Source organism: Tachysurus vachellii, chromosome 9 (assembly GCF_030014155.1).
Source record: "Tachysurus vachellii isolate PV-2020 chromosome 9, HZAU_Pvac_v1, whole genome shotgun sequence".
Taxonomy (NCBI): Eukaryota; Metazoa; Chordata; class Actinopteri; order Siluriformes; family Bagridae; genus Tachysurus; species Tachysurus vachellii.
The window spans coordinates 6,132,203-6,145,731 of record NC_083468.1 but is presented as its reverse complement, the minus strand read 5'-3'; positions in this window follow the sequence as shown (position 1 = coordinate 6,145,731).

Below are 13,529 nucleotides of genomic sequence, written 5' to 3'. Positions count from 1 at the left end.
GAAACCATCACACAATAGGAGAACATGCAAAATTCCACAGAGCCGCCAGTAACCTGAGTTCAGGATCAAACCCTAGCCACTGGTACTGCACCACTGCAGAACTTTATGATTTGTTGCTTTTATTGATCCAAACAAATGATCAGCTTATTAAATCTTTAATTAGAGTTCAGGAGAACTGTGCATTATTGGGTTTTTCCATCTTGGATAAAGAGCTCAACATTTTATTTTTTATGGTGTCATTGCTCTTTCATCATTGCAAAACATTATTATTATTATTATTATTATTATTATTATTATTATTTACTTTATATAGAAAATGTATTTAAGAATGTTTAAATATCAATTTTATCTATCTATTTATTTATTTATTTATTTATTTATTTATTTACTGTTTAATATTATTTTTGTTGTTTTAAATTTTTACATTTTTTATTTCTGAAGTAAAGGTGTAAAGATAAACCTAGCGGTGGTAAATTTCTTCACAACTTCTTTAGAACACTTCAAATGAAAATCTTTTAGCCCAGGAAGCGATGTCTCTATTTCTAGTGATGTCATATCCAGTTGACAGTAAACAAAACAAAAGGACCATTGTTGGTACGACTCATTTTATGTGATCAGTAGCGCGATGTAATGACACGATGCCCAGATTAACTTTAGAAACATGTAGCTCAGTTGTTTCCTCAGACTAGGAATTATCCTGCATACAGAAATGAACTTGTATTGATTTACAAAAACACAGCACAATGAAACGACTGCTAACAGTGAATAGAGAAGTCAGTACGTGCTGAATGTTGCAGAGAAATCAGAAGTCAATACGTGCTGCATGTTGTATAATATCATTGTACCAATAACAAAGCTAATCAGCTAGTTAGCTAACTCAGCTATACACATACAGTATTATAAGACAATAAGATAAGTACAATAAGAACAAATATCCACAAATTCCACTTTTATTCCAAGAAGGAAATGTATCCTGTATTCAGGATATGTTATGATTTCACCGCCTGCTCTTTTTGCGAACTGATCTGAAAACTGCGATCGATTTGTTTGTTAGAATTTTGACTCATGACGCTCAAGCCGGTCGATCTTTCGGCAGCTTAACCGATATGCTACAGAAACAAACATGCAGAGTATCTTTGAAATACAGCCATGGAGTTAAGGATGTTTTTTTCCATCAGGTGCAAATTGTTTTAATAATTATGCTTCATCTTTTTATCTGTATAATAATAATAATAATAATAATAATAATAATAATAATAATAATAACTAATACCAATACAGACCGACGCACATTTAAAATCTGCTGTTTTAAATGTAAGTAACAAGTAACTTTTAAGGAACAAATTTGTGATTTATGGGCATTTACTAAATATGGGAGAAATTGAATTCACTCTCACTCACTCACTAATTTTCTACCGCTTATCCGAACTACCTCGGGTCACGGGGAGCCTGTGCCTATCTCAGGCATCATCGGGCATCAAGGCAGGATACACCCTGGATGGAGTGCCAACCCATCGCAGGGCACACACACACACTCATTCACTCACACAATCACACACTACGGACAATTTTCCAGAGATGCAAATCAACCTACCATGCATGTCTTTGGACCGGGGGAGGAAACCGGAGTACCCGGAGGAAACCCCCGAGGCACGGGGAGAACATGCAAACTATACACACACAAGGTGGAGGCGGGGTGAGGCGAACGTGCTAACCACCGTGCCCCCCAAATTGAATTCAATTGAATTCAAATTTATTTGTATAGCGCATTTAACAATGGACATTGTCTCAAAGCAGCTTTACAGAAGATAAAAAATACATAATACAAACATATATATTAATATTATACAAAGATTAATATAATACAAAAACTCAAGATTAATACTAGACTTATATTTAAATGTGTTTGTATTTATCCCCAATGATCAAGCCTGAGGTGCCTAAGACGACTGTGGCTAGGAAATCTCCCATAAGTGGAAGAGGAAAAAACCTTGAGAGGATCCAGACTTAAAAGGGAACCTCATCCTCATTTAGGTGACACTGAAAGGTGTGATTATAAATATACAGTCCAACAATTGTGTATTGATGAGGAGGTTGTTGTCCTCAAAGACCACATGTAGTTGGCATCTCCTTTTAGGATGTCTGAATACTTCATGAGTCCAACTGAAGCTGGTACATCACTAGATGGCTCAGGATCCTCACAGGGTTGGCCTCATCTCAATAAAGGTCCAAAATGTTCATGACATGGAGCTCAACTGGAGCTGGTACAATCTCTGCATGCCTCGGGATGGGTAAAAAAAGATATGTTTATTTATTACTTTTTGAGATTAAGAAAATTAAACAGCTTGCAAATAGAAGGTGATGGATGATACTCGATGCATCTTCATGAATGGCATTAGTATATTTAAATTTCATGTTTCCACCATTTTTGTATCCATGTTAATGTGGACGGACGGACGTTTGCTTCAATGTTACAGTAATTATTTGTTTTAGCCAATCAGCAGCACACTCTAGAATAAAAAAATAAAATAAAAAAAAAACAGAAACATGCGTGCCCCTTAGGACACGTCACTTTCAGTGGACCACTTCATCATTAACACGCTATTGTCATTGTAGGAACTGGAAGTGAATACCAGGGATGAGGCTGAATTGTTCTGAGCGTCTTTTACTTTTGACTGCTACTTCCTACCTACCTATGTTTGTGTTAGGTCATATTACTCAACAACAATCTTGACGGCTAGCAATCCTACTACAAATGCTTATTGCACAGGTCAAAACAATCAGATAAGCACAGTATTCATTGGATTTATGTACTGAATGTCTAGCAATTTTACCCCATTGGCTTGACTCCGAGTGCATTGGATGACTCCAAGCACCCCTGACACACTCTTACCCTCTTGCCATTTGGAAAAATCTTTCACAACCAGATTGTTCAACAGTTTCTTCCCTCAAGCCATCAGAATTCTCAAGAACAAGAACTGAACTATACTGAACACGCACACACACACACACACACACTCAACTGTGTGATCTACACTGAACTGCAGAAAACTCAAAAACACACTCAAACACTCATTCGATACACATCCATATCTACAGCAACGCCTATATTAAACTGTTTTTACACATGCTGTCTTGCTCATTCACTCAACTACTGTTTTGCACACCACATTTCAATACCTCTTCCAACTGCTGCTATTACACAAGTCTATATATGTTTACAAGAACCCTCTTTGCTCAGATTCCTATATTTTTGCACAATGTACTGTACAATATACAGCATCCACACTGGTCGGTAGTGTGTGTTTGCACTGTTTTTATCTCGCACTCTTTGCACTAGTTTGTCTTATGTAGCACCTTGGTCCTGGGGAAACGTTATTTCAATAAAACGTTATTCAACAATAAAAGCTTCTTGATTTGACTTGACTTGACTTGAATAAAACCAATGACACCGTCGTCTGACATCAGCATCCAGTGTAGCTCTCAACTCAGAGAAAATGCAGCATGCAAACAAAAAGAAAAAAATGAAAGTAAATGATGATTAGTTTCACAGCTGTTGACCTAATGATGTCTTGTCCCAGTTGGGGCTTGGACATGATTGATTGAAGTAATTTTTTGAGTGGCTAAGGGAAAACAGTGCAGTTTCCTCAAGTAACCTTAGAAAAGCTGATCATCCAGTGTAGCTTCATGCACTCGTAAAACAACAGAACACTTAGACAGCGGGTTTTGTTTATAACAAAATGGCCCACTATATGTGTCTGAAATATTTTCAACACATATCACAGATAAACATCCAACAAGAGCTAAAATAAAAGCTTTTTCTGATTGTTATTCAGCGAAACTGTGGTTTAAAATCTAAACCGTTTGTCAGGTCACAGGTGTAGAGGAATGAAAAAATAACAAATCTACCACAATATATAACACATATTTGTTGACACTATCTTTCTGCAGATATTAAGGATATTCCTAGTTATTAATGATATCAGAGTCTTAGTCCTCTTGTGCCATATAGACTCTATTTATATAAAAAAAATCTTGCTTCTACATATTCTTACATCTTGTTCTTGTAGATACTTGGGTTTATAATAAATGTTTTTTTCTGTAATGCATACACCAATTAGCATTTGTACATTAGTAACTGACTATGTGTCATGCCTAAAAGCCTCTTTCCTGCAATAAACCACTGTTATTAATGCCCTCGAGTGGATTATTGCATTTTTAACGAAGGTGACAAAAACACTATGATAAAAATACATAATAAGAAATAATTGAATAAATAATTCATTATTATTATTATTAGCACTATTCACAAATAGACGATTTTTCCACTATGCATTTTGGTAGCATTAAGGTTGGGTTGATAATCAGCATGGAAAAAAAAAAAGAAGCGGGCAAATAATTAAAAAGGACATAATTCTGGCTTCCTCATTGATATTTCTGAAGACTTTTTTTAATATACTTTATATATTTTTCCTTATAATGCAAATCAAGGGCGTCGATTTGGGTAGGGACGGTAGGGACATGTCCCTACCAATATCCAGGGAACACTCAATTGTCCCTAGCAATAATTCGACCAAGCCTATATATAAATATATATATATATATATATATATATATATATATATATATATATATATATATATATATATATATATACACATAAACACTGATGTCCGTCTGTGTCTTGTGCTCTTTTACTTATTTCATTTAAAATTTTTCCAGGAATCATTATAAAAGATTAGAAATATTTTAGAACGGCGTTCTGCAAAAAATGGAACACAAACATTTAACAGATTTACCCCCTGCAATGAATCCCGCCTCTGTAACCCATCTCTCTAAAAGGATTGGCCTTTGTCTTTTTTGAGTCCTGCCTCTCTAACCCACGTCGCTGTTTGATTGGCTTTATCTTTCTCGCTAATGTGTTGAGGTACAGTAGGAGGCTGCAGCTATATTCCGTTGTATGAAGCAATATGCAACGTAATTATGCAGCTACCGGTATGTGAGTAAGAAAGTATTATATTATATATTATAAATATCTTATAACAACAGTTTTATGCACAAAATACGGGGAATGTTGTCCCCACCAATGTCAAATAAATTATGTCCCCACCAATGTCAAATAAATTAAGTCCCCACCAATGTCAAATAAATTATGTCCCCACCAATGTCAAAATCAAACTTACACCCTTGATGCAAATACCTCTACGACTAGCAACAGAAACAGAGAACTGAGAAACAGCCAATAGGATCGTGTGCAGTAGATTTTTGATCCTAGTTTATCATCCATATTTTTGTGCACGAAAGTGTGAGAGCACAGCAATGCAAATATTGTTGCTATGATTTTAAGCAAATGTCTATATCATACCCAAACCGTTCATAAAAACATAAAAAAGAAAGAAAAAGAAACACTGAAATACTTCCAGTGTTTGAATTATTGAATAATAATTGAATAATTATATTCAATAATTAAGAATAAAATTATTATTCTTATTATTAATAATAATACTAATACTACTAATAATACTACTACTAATAATCATAATAAAACATACAATTATTCATATTATTTTTTGTTGTTGTTTTGTTGCAGTTGTTATTAACAACAACAACAACACAAATAATAATAATAATAATAATAATAATAATAATAATAATAATAATAATAATAATAATAATAATAATAATAATAATAATAAGGGGCACGGTGGCTTAGTGGTTAGCACGTTCGCCTCACACCTCCAGGGTCGGGGTTCGATTCCCGCCTCCACCTTGTGTGTGTGGAGTTTGCATGTTCTCCCCATGCCTCGGGGGTTTCCTCCGGGTACTCCGGTTTCCTCCCCCGGTCCAAAGACATGCATGGTAGGTTGATTGGCATCTCTGGAAAAATTGTCCCTAGTGTGTGATTGCGTGAGTGAATGAGAGTGTGTATGTGTGCCCTGCGATGGGTTGGCACTCCGTCCAGGGTGTACCCTGCCTTGATGCCCGATGACGCCTGAGATAGGCACAGGCTCCCCGTGACCCGAGGTAGTTCGGATAAGCGGTAGAAGATGAATGAATGAATGAATAATAATAATAATAATAAGGGGGCACGGTGGCTTAGTGGTTAGCACGTTCGCCTCACACCTCCAGGGTTGGGGGTTCGATTCCCGCCTCCGCCTTGTGTGTGTGGAGTTTGCATGTTCTCCCCGTGCCTCGGGGGTTTCCTCCGGGTACTCCGGTTTCCTCCCCCGGTCCAAACAGATGCATGGTAGGTTGATTGGCATCTCTGGAAAATTGTCCGTAGTGTGTGAGTACGTGAGTGAATGAGAGTGTGTGTGTGTGCCCTGTGATGGGTTGGCACTCCATCCAGGGTGTATCCTGCCTTGATGCCCGATGACACCTGAGATATAGGCTCCCTGTGACCCGAGAATAGTTCGGATAAGCGGTAGAAAATAAATGAATAACAATAATAATAATAATAATAATAATAATAATATTTAAATACAATTAATGATCCCGTGCTCTTATTGCCATTTCCCAAACCCTAATAAAAATGGGAGGGTTGCATCAGGAAGGGCATCTATAATGTCATTTATAACATTTATCTCTGTCCTGACAGTGCCACAGTCCTTCTAGCTAACATTTAAATTTTACGGAGTTTCATTTGTTTCCTGGAACTTTCTTTCTCCTTCTTTGCACGTTCCTCTTTTCTAAAATGCATAACAAAGCAGCAGGTCTGACTCTGGTTGATACGTAATGGCTTATTGAAGCGTAAAATGTATTTAAAACACCTAGATACTGTTCTCTCCAAGTGGCTCTTTTTTGATCCAACTGATCAAAGCCGAGGCTGCTACAAATAGACAACGATCTAAAACGAATAAGACACACCGTGGAAAGCTCAGGAAGCCTTTTCAACGCTAGACTTTGATTAAAAGAGTCTGATGACACATGCTCCACCATGATTCCCATTATCTTATTTTCACTATGACTACACTTTATAAATTTAGGTCCTATATAAATAGACAAAAGGACATAAAGAGGACATTGTAATAGACTTCATGCTTACTTCGAATAAGCTGAAGCGATAACAACACCTCGGCAGCGAATGATAATTTCACACTTACAGAAATAAACCTCTCTTTGTTTTAACCAAATTCAAGCCTCAGAGAGAAATGGGAATAAATGAACAATACACAGCGCTACATACAGCCATTTTAATCCTATCATTTTTTTTTTTTTTTGTAAAGACAGGAAAGCTGACAGGAGTTTTCCGTAAAGAAGTACACAATCACTAGATAAGCTCAATCCAGGCATCTGTTTGTGAAAGCTCTAGAAAATGGAGGAAAGCACTTTGGCCAGAGACATCGTAGGTCATTTCTGCAACATGATCTGTGATTGTATCGACTGAACCGCTTTAAATCAATATAATACTCCTCTGAAATGTGTCACGGTGAGAACAAAATATGATTGAGAATCCGGAAGGCTAATAACTGTAAAAGGTTTTTGGAGAACAATAGAAACACAAATTACTGTGTTAAAAAATTTACTTTTTAAGTTTAAAGGGTAATTTGCTGTATAACAATTTCATACATGAGTATGAAATTACAGTATATGATTTAATTAAAGAAATGAAAAGGCTGTCATTGTAAAAAATCATTTAAAATTTTCTTCAAATAGGGCAGGTGTATTTGAGTTAGCTTCAAAAGTACATTCATATTTAGTTGGTAGATAGTTTCGATTGTTTTCAAGCATTTTAAATATTTTGAGGTTACATTTATTCGAGTAACTGACGCTTGTCCTGAAATGTGCTATCCAGTGAAAGAAATGTAGGTCAAATGTTAATCTCTTAAATGATCAACGTTCTAATCATTTCAAAGATTAGCAATACAGTTGTTGTTGGTTGTTATAGAATTAGCTTTATTATGTTCCTATTTCTCTTTGTTATCTTTGGTTAATGGGGCACTAATTTAGCCTCATTTAGCGTCGTTAACTCAAATAAGATAAGATAATCATTTATTTGTCTCACAGCAGGAAAATATGCATAGTTAAAGGGGGAAAGGGATAGCTGGTAAAAGATCATATCAAAGTAAGGTGAGTTGGAATTATAAACGATATTATAGGAAGACATTATACGGCTTAACATGAAAAGATTTATAAATAGACAAAAGGACAACGATATATACAAACGGTATGGGCAAACCCTCTCACTCTGTGTAATGAATACAGTCTGAGCTAGAAAGAAACAAGTCCCAGAGTCTCAACTGCCATACAAGAAAGATTAGATTTTTAGGTGTTTATATTTATTGTTAAATTTATTGCAAATGTCAAAATCCATGCAAATCCCTTGTTTGATTCTGGAAAAAGATTTGTTTGACACCAGAAGTAATAAAAACACATATTTTGTACTTAAGTAAAAAAGAAATGCTTAAATGAAATTGCATATATATTAATATCACAGCTTCAATTTATTAATTTAAGTTAAAGTACAAAAGAATAAATTTTTACTCAAGTCTTTTTATGTCTTCCTATAATATCTTTTACAATTTCAACTCACCTTGCTTTGATATGATCTTTTACCAGCTATCCCTTTGCCATTTTAACTATGCATATTTTCCCGCTGTGAGACGAATAAAGGATTATCTTATTTTATTTCAGTTACAGACACTAAATGAGGCTAAATTAGTGCCCCTTTCAACAGAGATAACAAAGAGAAAAGGCAACATAATATAACCAATGTTAGCTAACAACATCTGTATTGCTAATCTCTCAAATGATTAAAAGCTGATGATGACAACTAGCTTAATGCTAATCATTATCTGTCACAATACAAACTGCTGTGATAAATACAAAGTGTATGTAGCAGCAGATGGTATTTGGTCGTTTATGTTATAACATGTTAAAGTTTAGATTTCTTAGGAACAAAAGGACTGTAGTTCAAGTTAAAATGTATGAGGGTGAAGGAAAAAAGCTATATATTTTAGATATTTAAAAACACTAAAAAAAAGGTTTTAGAGTAAAAAAAATATATATATATATTTTCACATGTATCAGAAGAAGCGACTGATACTAGTAACTGATGCTAGCAGTGTTTGAGTGATAGGAAGAAAATAACCTCGATTCTGCTGCATTATTTCAATAACTATTAGCATTATTCAAAGATGAGCTAAAAGTATATTTTTACTTCCATATGCAGTGTAATTTATTTGAAAGCTGTTAGTGAGAATGTGGATATCCCCAACCTTGATCCACTAAAGCATGTTTTTTTATAGTCCAGCTGTGTGAATTGGGCTATTGTGCCATGAAGCTGTGGGCTGTGAAATGCATCAGGGAAATATCCAGCTGTGAAAATGTTATTCCCAAAGCAAATGTACAATTACGGCCTTAAGATAAACTAAGCCTGTGTTCCAGACAGATGCTATTTGTCTACATTGTTTGTTGAACACCCCTCATGTGATCTGAAGCACTTCAGCTTTTTTCTGCCATGGTGGTTGACCTCACACAATGTACGACTGTTTGCTACTGTATACTGATGCCTGGACAAGAAGCTGCTTCGCCATTTGGCCAGGAATTTCACTATTGTTGTGATGAGTGGTGGATGAACATATGGCCACAGTTCCAGTGATAGCAGAGGATTTATACTGAGAGAATCCTGTATTTAAATATATATTTACATGACTTTTGATGCCTATCTGTCATACCTTGTTGGTTGATTTCGTTGGGGTAGCACCTTGGTGACTTTGCTGACCTTACATTCAAGTTTTAAACTGAATTGAATACTCATGACTCTGAAGATTTGTCTGAAGGTGTTGATTATTTTTCTATATCAGCAGCTCTGACAGTGGTCCAAATGTTTTCTGAAAAGGAAATTGAAAAAGAGGTCTATATTAATGCTCTCATTCTACTATATTGTCATTTCCTGAGTAACAATGTACCTATGGACTTATGTAGTGGATGCTTCACAGAAATGGATTTAAAAATGATCCAGTAAGGCAAATACCTATAACTGTCACATGTGAAAGTCTTCATCACAGATTGTTTTGTAGTTTGTTGGTAAAGTGAAAAACTGCATTGTTTTGTCTTATTAAACCCTTCTTCTACTTTCGGCTTTTCCCGTTAGGGGTCGTCACACCGAATCATCTCTTTCCACCTAACTCTATCCTCGGCATCCTCTACTCTCGCACCAATTAACTTCATGTCCTCATTTAACACATCCGTATATCTCCTCTTTGGACCTCCACTTGACTTCTTACTCAGAAGCTCCATCTCCAACATCCTTCTACCAATATAACCATCTTCCTCCTCTGTACATGTCCAAACCATCTCAATCTAGCCTCTCTGACCTTGTCCCCAAAACAGCCAACCTGAGCTGTCCCTCTGATGTGCTCCTTCCTAATCCTGTCCTTCATCATAACTCCTAAAGAGAACCTCAACATCCTCATCTCTGCTACCTCCATCCTTGTCTCATGACTTTTCCTCACTGCTACAGTCTCTAACCCATACAGCATAGCTGGTCTTAATTTCCTAAAATGCTGGGATATGAGAATTTCACTGTGCTATAATATATATGTGACAAATAACGACTTATTCTCTACTCTTCCCTGGTGGAATTGCAGCTAATGTTCCTGCGCTCTTACTGCTGTGGCTGGGGATTGATTCTTCGCCAGAGAAACAATGCAGCCAAACCGGGTCCTGTCAGCATCCATAGTAAAACCCGTATCAAATACTCTACAGTATATGCCGATCACATGGCCAGCTGTGGTGATCCCTAACAAGAGCGTCGGAAAGAAAACAAGAAACATTTCCTAATATAAAACTCCCCTAAACCAAATATATGATTTCTAGATTTTTCTAGAAGTTTTAAATGTTATTGATTTACTGTCAGATTTTGCTCATTTTGAGCATTTATATAAAAAAGCAAAGTTAATGCTTGCAGTCATTCAACATAGAAACATAGAAATGATTTAATAAACTTATATCCGGCTTAATGTAATCTTATTGAACAAAATACTAGACACAATTGAGTATATTAAAGATATTTTCACTGCTAAGAAGTCTTTTTCTGCAGCACCATTACAACAGCCATTCCTTGACTCGACCTATAGATTGTCGATATCTATAAATAGATGCCCTGCTGAATAGATCATTAAATCAGCAATGGATAGAGGTCTTAGCTTCTCTTCAGATTTCTGCTAATGTCCCTTCAGGAAATTTTGTATTGTTAAAATGATATAGGTTTCTTCAAAGCTGCTTTGTGAATATTGAAAAAGAAAAAGTGCTTCGCAGATAAAACTAATTTACTTTATTCTACATATTCATGTTTTACACATTTAATATGAACATAGAAAATGAATATGATGTGCCTCCAGAAAGTACCCATCCTCCCTCATCCCAAGTGTATTCATTTATCCTTTTTGCTGCATTGCAACCACAAATCTAAAAATCTGGGATTATATTTTCTTTATTTTGAGGTGACTGTCTACAGAAATGTAAAATAATAATAATAATAATAATAATAATAATAATAATAATAATAATAATAATAATAATAATAATAGTTCAAAATTAAATATGTTAACCATGACACATCCACATGAGTCTAATTATATACATACACAATAATTATATCTGAAGGAGGAAAGTCTCAGTGCTAAAACAACAAATCATGTAGGACTGCTGTAGAATATCTGCTCTTATGAAGACCAGAGAACTTCCTGAGGCTTTGAGAAATTAAGAGTTAAAAAAGATGCAAAGTGCTTACAGAGTGATGTGAAATCCATTAAAAGGGTGCACATTATTATAGGCAAACCTAGTGTTTGGGAAAGAATGGCAGTATGTTCAGGAGTCCAGGTACAACACTAAAGAGTGTACAGATCTCACTGGCTGAAATTAAAGAAACTTTGCAGACATGAACAATACCATAAGCCTTCCAAAGCCCTGGGCCTGTATTTATGAAAATTCTTGATCCTAGTGATGTAATTCTAATAGATTCTTAGAAATGTGGCCGTTCCCCTTAAAATTAAAGAGAGGATCCTAGTAAAGATAAAATGTATTCATAAAGCATCTTAACCTTTGAAAGCTCATAAGGTCAAAAAGTGTTAGAAGTGTTAAAAGGTTTAAGAGTTTCTATAGCAGAGGAGAAAATGGGCAAAAGGTGAACAGGGAGAAGAAATGTGTTGTATACAATATTATTTATTTATTTATTTATTTATTTATTTATTTATTATTTTCTAATTTGATATTTAATATTTTTGTGACCAATCATATTAGTGATAACAACTCTGACACAGCACAGTAATACCACACACACACACACACACACACACACACACACACACACAAATATATATATATTTATACTTTCTGTATCTATGGCATTTAGAGATACAGTACGCTAACATCTCTGAAACAGAGCCGGATTGCCATAGCGGTAGAGATATAATTCGGCTCTATGACATTTCTGCTCTGTATCAGAGATGTTTACATTACATTTATTAAATTTATGACTTCTAACATACAGCATCTCTAATATGATCGGTCACAAACATAATTCCTACACGATATCGTCTCAAATATCTTAATAAAGAGACAAAAAGAAGGCTTATAATACACCAGATTTTAAAGCACTGCTATTTTATTTATTGGACAAACAATCACAGTCTTCAAAAGAATGTGTCATGCCTAGTAACGGGTTTAGCCACACCTCCTCTATGAGATAAAAGTTTTCGTATTCTCCTCCATTAGAGTTGCTCTGAGATTGGTCCTGAATCACTTTTAAGCTAAGATTCCTACTGTAGTTATAAAATTCTAAGCCAAATTAGGAGCTCTCTGAGATCATTCTTAGAATCTTTATGAATACTGGCCCAGCTCTCTAATGAGAACTGACTAGATGGAAGCCACATAGGTCATGTTAGAATATGTAAAAGATTTTGAAAAAAAGATTTTGTGTTGTGATTAGAGACTAAAGCTCAGGTGCTTGTAAATGCTTAGACTTGACAAGGATTTGAGAGTTTTTAGTCCACTCCTCAGTCATGTTCAGTCCTCCTTTCATTTGGACATGATATTGACTTGCCCTCAACCCCCATAAGACACAACCTTGACTCAATCTCTTTTAGTTTTTGTCTTGGACTTGACAACACTGCTTTGATTACGTCCATACATAAGCTGTACTCTAATACCAAAAGGCTGAGAGGAGCATTTTACAGAGAAATGGTGTATAACACACTGCCCATATGCATGCGTAATCTGCTTCATGCTCTCATTTTCTGTCTCTCCAAAACACAGAAAATTGAGAATGTCAGTAAGCATGCCAGGGTTACTCAGTATATTCATGCTTCATAGCACTTCTGTCGTTATTAAAGTCAGTGAACTGGGACCATATATATAGCACAAGTGATGCGATATTGTTTGTTTCAAATGCTTTTTATTGATAAGAATTGTTAACGCGGCTTTACTTTGTAACAGCAGGTTAAAGCCAATGTAGGTTAGAAAGGCTAAAATTGAGAGCCAGTCAAGTTTAATAGATTTAACTAGATGTGATGTTAAGTGCATAC